General features: G+C 28.2%; 1 long non-coding RNA gene across 1 annotated transcript; it reads right to left on the bottom strand.

Annotated features, from left to right (window-relative positions):
• Positions 1-4,633: 4,633 nt before the first annotated feature.
• On the bottom strand, positions 4,634-5,865 carry LOC137000545 (uncharacterized). The gene is made up of 3 exons (XR_010890808.1): positions 5,170-5,865; positions 4,889-4,971; positions 4,634-4,674 (listed from the first exon to the last, which is right to left on the bottom strand). It is a non-coding gene; the product is annotated as an uncharacterized lncRNA (long non-coding RNA).
• Positions 5,866-6,138: the final 273 nt, after the last annotated feature.

Genomic DNA, 6,138 nt, shown 5'->3' with positions numbered 1-6,138 from the left:
GTAAAGCGATATGTATAATATGCACAGTGTGCATAAACTACACGCAGCTATTCTGGTAAAATATACTGTTAAGACAGCAATTCATCATCTAAAAAAGGGTGTAGAATAATATAAATTTGCTGGATTAAAGACGTTTGTAGTAAACATTAAGAAATAATATAAAGTAGAAATAGGATTGGATATTGCAATAAGCTTGAATAAAATTTAAATAAAATTGTTCTTATGAATTTTATGCAAAACTGTCTTATACATCACGTTAACTACTTTTCGAAGAAATTTTCTCCAACTCTTTAAGATCCGCTAATTAGAAAATCCTCTTTCCTTCGATCTTGTAAAAAAGAAAACGAGTTATTAAAGTAAATGCGTTATTACAAGTAGCTTCCAAAAATATATAACAATTGAAAAAAATTATAGATATTTTAATAGAAACACTATCAAGAGAGAAAGTTGTTGATTGAAACGTCGGTATAAACTACGGTTTTTCTACTTTCAGAAATTAAAGAGAATTAATCAAATTTAAAAATACATAAAAAAAATCTACCTATCTATCTAGTTTGATAATATTTATAGAATATTCACGATGTTTTTAGAATTCTATAAAAAATTAAATTAAACTAAATTAATTTTTTTTAAATTCTTATCTCAAAAAATTAATTAAGTACAAAACTACTAAATTTTCATTATTATTGACTTAGACTACTATTTCGTTTTACGGCTCACTCATATATGTATATTAACTAGTAGTGCAAATATAGAATAAACCATAAATATTATTAAATAATCAGTACATAGTTAAATATAAGAAAATAAAGAAAAACATGTGTTAATAAGCATTTAAAAAAGCTTTAAAACTTTTAGTTAGCTTTACTTTTGAAATATTTCATCACCTTGATAAAAATGAAATATCACATATATAAATGCTTCATTTTAAATAGTGCGGTACTACTTGGTATTCATTATGATGGTAACAGGTTTGCTTTCATTCAATTAAAAACTTTTCACGTCCTTTTATCTCACAGACAGAAAGGAAATGTTACGGATTTCCGGAAGCTGCTTGTGATAATCCATCTACTTTGACGATTCGTGATTCTCTTTTCCACGGGATTGAAAAAAAAGAGAACTGCCTAATTAGCTGATCTTAAAGAGTCGAGAGAAACTTTTTCGAAAAGAAAGTTTGCGAGGTGGAAATGTGTAGGAAAATACGTCAGAATAAGATAAAATTAGTAAGCCTTAGGCGAAATATGAAAACACTGTGAGCGATAAAAATAACAACTCGTGCAAGGCTGTACTCCTGCGAGCGCTTTATACAGCGGCACTGTATACTTAAAGCGATATGGACACGACGGGCGATCTACTCATGTGAGCTTTGCGATAATACTATCGAAGAATAATACGTCGAACACGTTTAAAGGATGTCCCTTTACAATTGTGCGGATGGAGAAATCGCTACGTGTTAGATAGAACAGTGGATGAGCGGTACAGATTCTTATCATTTCCTGTTATCATTTGCATTTAGACTGTGTTTCCTGAAGCAACAGCGAGTAGCTGAAATGTCTGTATTGTGCTATATTGAGACTGCTGGCAATCTGAATCCGAATAAAACGTTTCTGCTTCAACAACACATCTCAATAGAGTAACAAGAGTGAAAATTATATAATATTTTGCATTTATTAAGAATTATTCAAAGATTATTTGCACGCACAGTTTTTTTCATTTACTAAAATAATATTTATGAAATATTCCATGGAAAACTAATTTAATTAACTTTAATAAAGGATCAAAGATTTTAGAACTAAAAGTATTTTTCAGACGTGCATATTAAAACTCTATATTTTTGCATATCAGCTTTTAAATCTATTCCGTTTGTCCAGCAACTCAATTACAATTTCCAATAAATTTATCACAACTATCGTTATAATATTGATTTTTTATGTAAATATGTAAAACTATGTAGTACACCACGATAAAATTGTCAAGAGAAATATGCGGCAATTGAAAGAAATATAATCTTTCCATAATACTATTGTACATAACACACACATGTACTAATAAAAAAAACAAAAAAGAAAATAATCGAGTATGATAGAATAACAAAATAATTTGATTTGTACAAAAGTAGCTAACTTGAGTAGTTATAAATATTAGATAGAAATTTTAGTGCAATACTAGATAATCTCAGATCGTTAAAATAATTTATTCAAAGCTTGTGATAAAATAGCAAGTCGGGTCATAGATACCTAGATATATCTTATTATACGATCTAATATTAGAAGTCTCGTTTGTTTACAAAGCGTCTAGTATCGCTCAACCTAGGCACCTTTGTTATCGCCGCCTCTTTCGTTCTATAACCGTCCGAAGGGATTCGTGCCGATGATGTACGAGCTAGCTTATGGAGAAAAGCCCTTTTTTCCCCTCGTTACTCGAAAGTGCGCTGCCAAGTTCCATAATAATTCTTTCCCGAATATCATTATTATACCGTCGGGTCTTCGTTACAGTCGATCTCCCGAATTTTACGCGGCTTTGGAATGAACCGAAGAACGTAACAAAGCGGAATGAAAGCTGAAGTGCCAGTGCCAGTGCCAGTGCCAGTACAAATAGTTTTTCTTTATTATTATAACTCATTGATGTTTATATATATTTTATATCATGTGGTATTAAAATAGAATATAATTTTATCGATGACATATAAACTTTTAACAATATTAAGTACCGGTTATATTATTTCAAAAATTTGCGCTTCTACTTGATAGCAGAAAGTTAAACGGTTTGCATAGACAAGAATTAGATATAACAATGTTTTTGAAGTTTACAAAGATATTTAAAGAATAAAGTTATTTTTGTATAAAACTTTGCTGCAATTAATATGATACAAGTTATCAAATTTATGCCATAAATTTAATAAATTTAATTAATAAATTGACATATTTTATAAATAAAAAAATTAGAATAAAAGAAAAATTGCAATTTTACAGAAACTTTTATCCGAAACTTTCTATTCAAAAATATTTTTTTCTCTCTAGTATAGACAATATATTATATATAGACAATATATAGTGTAGACAAAATAATTTATCAATTATGTAAATTTTTGTTGAGAAAGACAATCAATTCGAGATCGATTAATTGGGAAAGTAAATTGTATCAGTACCTGTCCTCTACGAGAACAATTCCTTACTTTCTATACCAAGCTACTGTCGATACATCTACGCATAATAGTGCAAATAATTTTTACAAGTTTACGATGTTATCACTTGTTGGTGTAAATATCGCTTACTGATATAATAGAAATTAAAATGTGAATAAAATATAATTACGTATAATTTATCATATGTACTTTCCAAAATCGTCTTATATTTTTACTCATATACTGCCTATAAATAGTATTTGCTTATTATCATCAAATTCTAATAAGTTTTATTCATTGCATAATAATTAGAACTATGCATATGCGTGCATATGCATATCATAATAAAGTGCATTTTAATTTACAATTTATTGCATTGTAAAATGGCATAGCAATTCAGTAATGTAATCCACGATTTCCAAAAGTCAAGCATGCAGATTCGACAATAATGTAAGTAAAAGCATACTTTCGATATTTATTGATTTTTTAATAGAAGTAAACAATAGCTGATTTAAAGAAGAATAATTTAAGAAGTTTATAGGGAATATATGTGCAGACAAACTGCACATAGCTAATAAGCAGAATTATTTTTTGATTATTAAAATGCAATTTATTAGAATCTAATGACAATAAGCAAATACTGTTTACAGATAGATATAAATAAGTGGAAATATATAATTGCAAATTAAAACACACTTTATGCCGTAACAAGATATAAAAAGAATTAAATAATATACAGATAATTATAAGGCTACAATAAAATTGCAATAAAAGAATAATATTTTGATACTTTTAGGTATTTAATACAAAACTTTCAAAAAAAACGTTCAATAAAAACTCTTCATAAAACGTGTCATATTAAAAAATCCTCGAATTTCACAATGGCCAAAGAAAATAGAAAATTGCATTCGGTGAAACGCATGCCATAAAAGCGAGTATAAAAGTCGATTATATGAATTGCTGCATAAGCAATTGTATTAACAGCCACGACTTTTTTGTACGCAAACAAAATGCATATTTAAAACTGCACTTTGACAATTTGATTATAGAAAAAAACATTAAACTTATTAATTACTATTACTAACTTGTTAAATTTATTAATAATAAAATTATGTTAAAACTGTATTTATGTATATAAAAATTATATTACACGTCACATTTTCAAAATTTACATCTTCAGAATTTTAGTTCTTATAAAATTAACTTTATATATTGTGTCTACAAACTCTTTCTTTTTACATGTATGTAATTCATATTTTTTAAATGTTGTAATTTTACGATTTCAGAAAAATAATTTGCGTACATAATTTAAAATTTTTTATTGTTATAATACAAAGAAAATATGTAAGTTATGCGTGTATTTATTATTTATTTGTAAAAATGTAAATTGTAGATTAGAATATAATTATCAAAGTGCGGTTTTTAGTATTTAAAGTGATAAATAAAAAGACAATGGATAATATTAGTATTTTGTGCAATTACGCTCAGATAATAAATAAAATGACTCACCGGTCGTTGTATCCTAGCTAAGTATGCTGTCGCAGCTATATCTGAAAAATGTTTATATATTTTAGTTATTATAAATTATCATACATTTTATATAAAAACATTTAATATTATTAATTTCTATTTCGTATAAAAAATATAACTATATACAATAAATATTTTTGAAATCTAAATAAATTAATACAAATTTTATAATTGATATGTAAATGTTATCACCTTAACATATATTTTGAAATAAGCAAATAATTGTCAACTTACCAGCTAGAATATTGTAGTCAGTTCGATCCGCTGGAAATTTTACCTTGATTGCTGCATCAGTTCTATCGAAGTCTCAGTAGTATCTAATTAAATATTATAGACACATATTAAAATCATTATAAATTATGTAATATAATTTAGTTATTATCAAACATAATCATATATACAAAAAGTGGGGTGTGTGTGTGTGTGTGTGTGTGTGTGTGTGTGTGTGTGTTGTAAATATAATTATTTAAAAAGTAAATTCTATATCTAAATAGTAAACAAATAATTATATTTACCATTTATAATATTGCGGTGTAGTCGATCCTTGCATGTTCGAAAAACACTAACCCGCACTTGTTGTCCGCATTATTAAACAAAATTCACTTACACATTATTTACGTGAAAACGGAGAATCTACGTTACGAATTTGCTACACCGCAATACACGTTTATAGAAACATATCTACATTATTACAAGTATATCGCGATTTATTCGACATTGTACACATATTTCAAACGAACAAGATAAACTAGGATTGTCGTAACGGTCGCGAAAAGATTCAGAACGAACGCGTACACATAACAATCATCCGGTATAATTTTTACAAGCTGAATTTTAAATATTCTATCTAATGCAATATATATCGTTTTTAGATTTTTTTTAAGCAAATATTTGTACTTGTAGTCACTTGTGCTTGTCAAAAATATTTATAACTGAAATAATAACCTCCTTGAATGCGATCCGACCGCGAGACGATTAATGTCGGTAATCACGAACATTTACGACATAAATAATTCATCACAGCAAACGCCCGTCATTTAAATCGACACTCCCGACAAAAATTCATGGTTATTACGCACTTTTACTACGAGATTACAATGGATAAAAGACGCGGAAAATTGTAAAACATCTATGCTCTTCTCGCGCCATGTTGAAAAGGAAGTAACACTCTATTGGTCACTGCGCGTTCTACTTTATTGAATATTGCAAGCCTACCAACAACTGCTGTAAGTTTATTATGACGACTGATAAGATAGAGCACGTTGTGATCGATAGAACAGTCACTACCATTTAACACCATCTATCAGCCGCTGGATTATTCTGCGTCGGAATGCAGAGCGCGAATGCTTTACGAAAATAGTTACGTGAATAGTTTTCCGTTAATTTTCATCCGTGTAATCTCATAAAAATACGTAACAATTATGAATATTTATCGGGAGTGCCGATCCAAGTAACGGTCGTTTGCTATGAGGTTGTTCTCAGAC

This window comes from Linepithema humile, chromosome 6 (genome assembly GCF_040581485.1).
Source record: "Linepithema humile isolate Giens D197 chromosome 6, Lhum_UNIL_v1.0, whole genome shotgun sequence".
Classification (NCBI taxonomy): domain Eukaryota; kingdom Metazoa; phylum Arthropoda; class Insecta; order Hymenoptera; family Formicidae; genus Linepithema; species Linepithema humile.
Note: the sequence above shows the minus strand (reverse complement) of the source record. Positions and strands in the feature narration are given on the sequence as shown.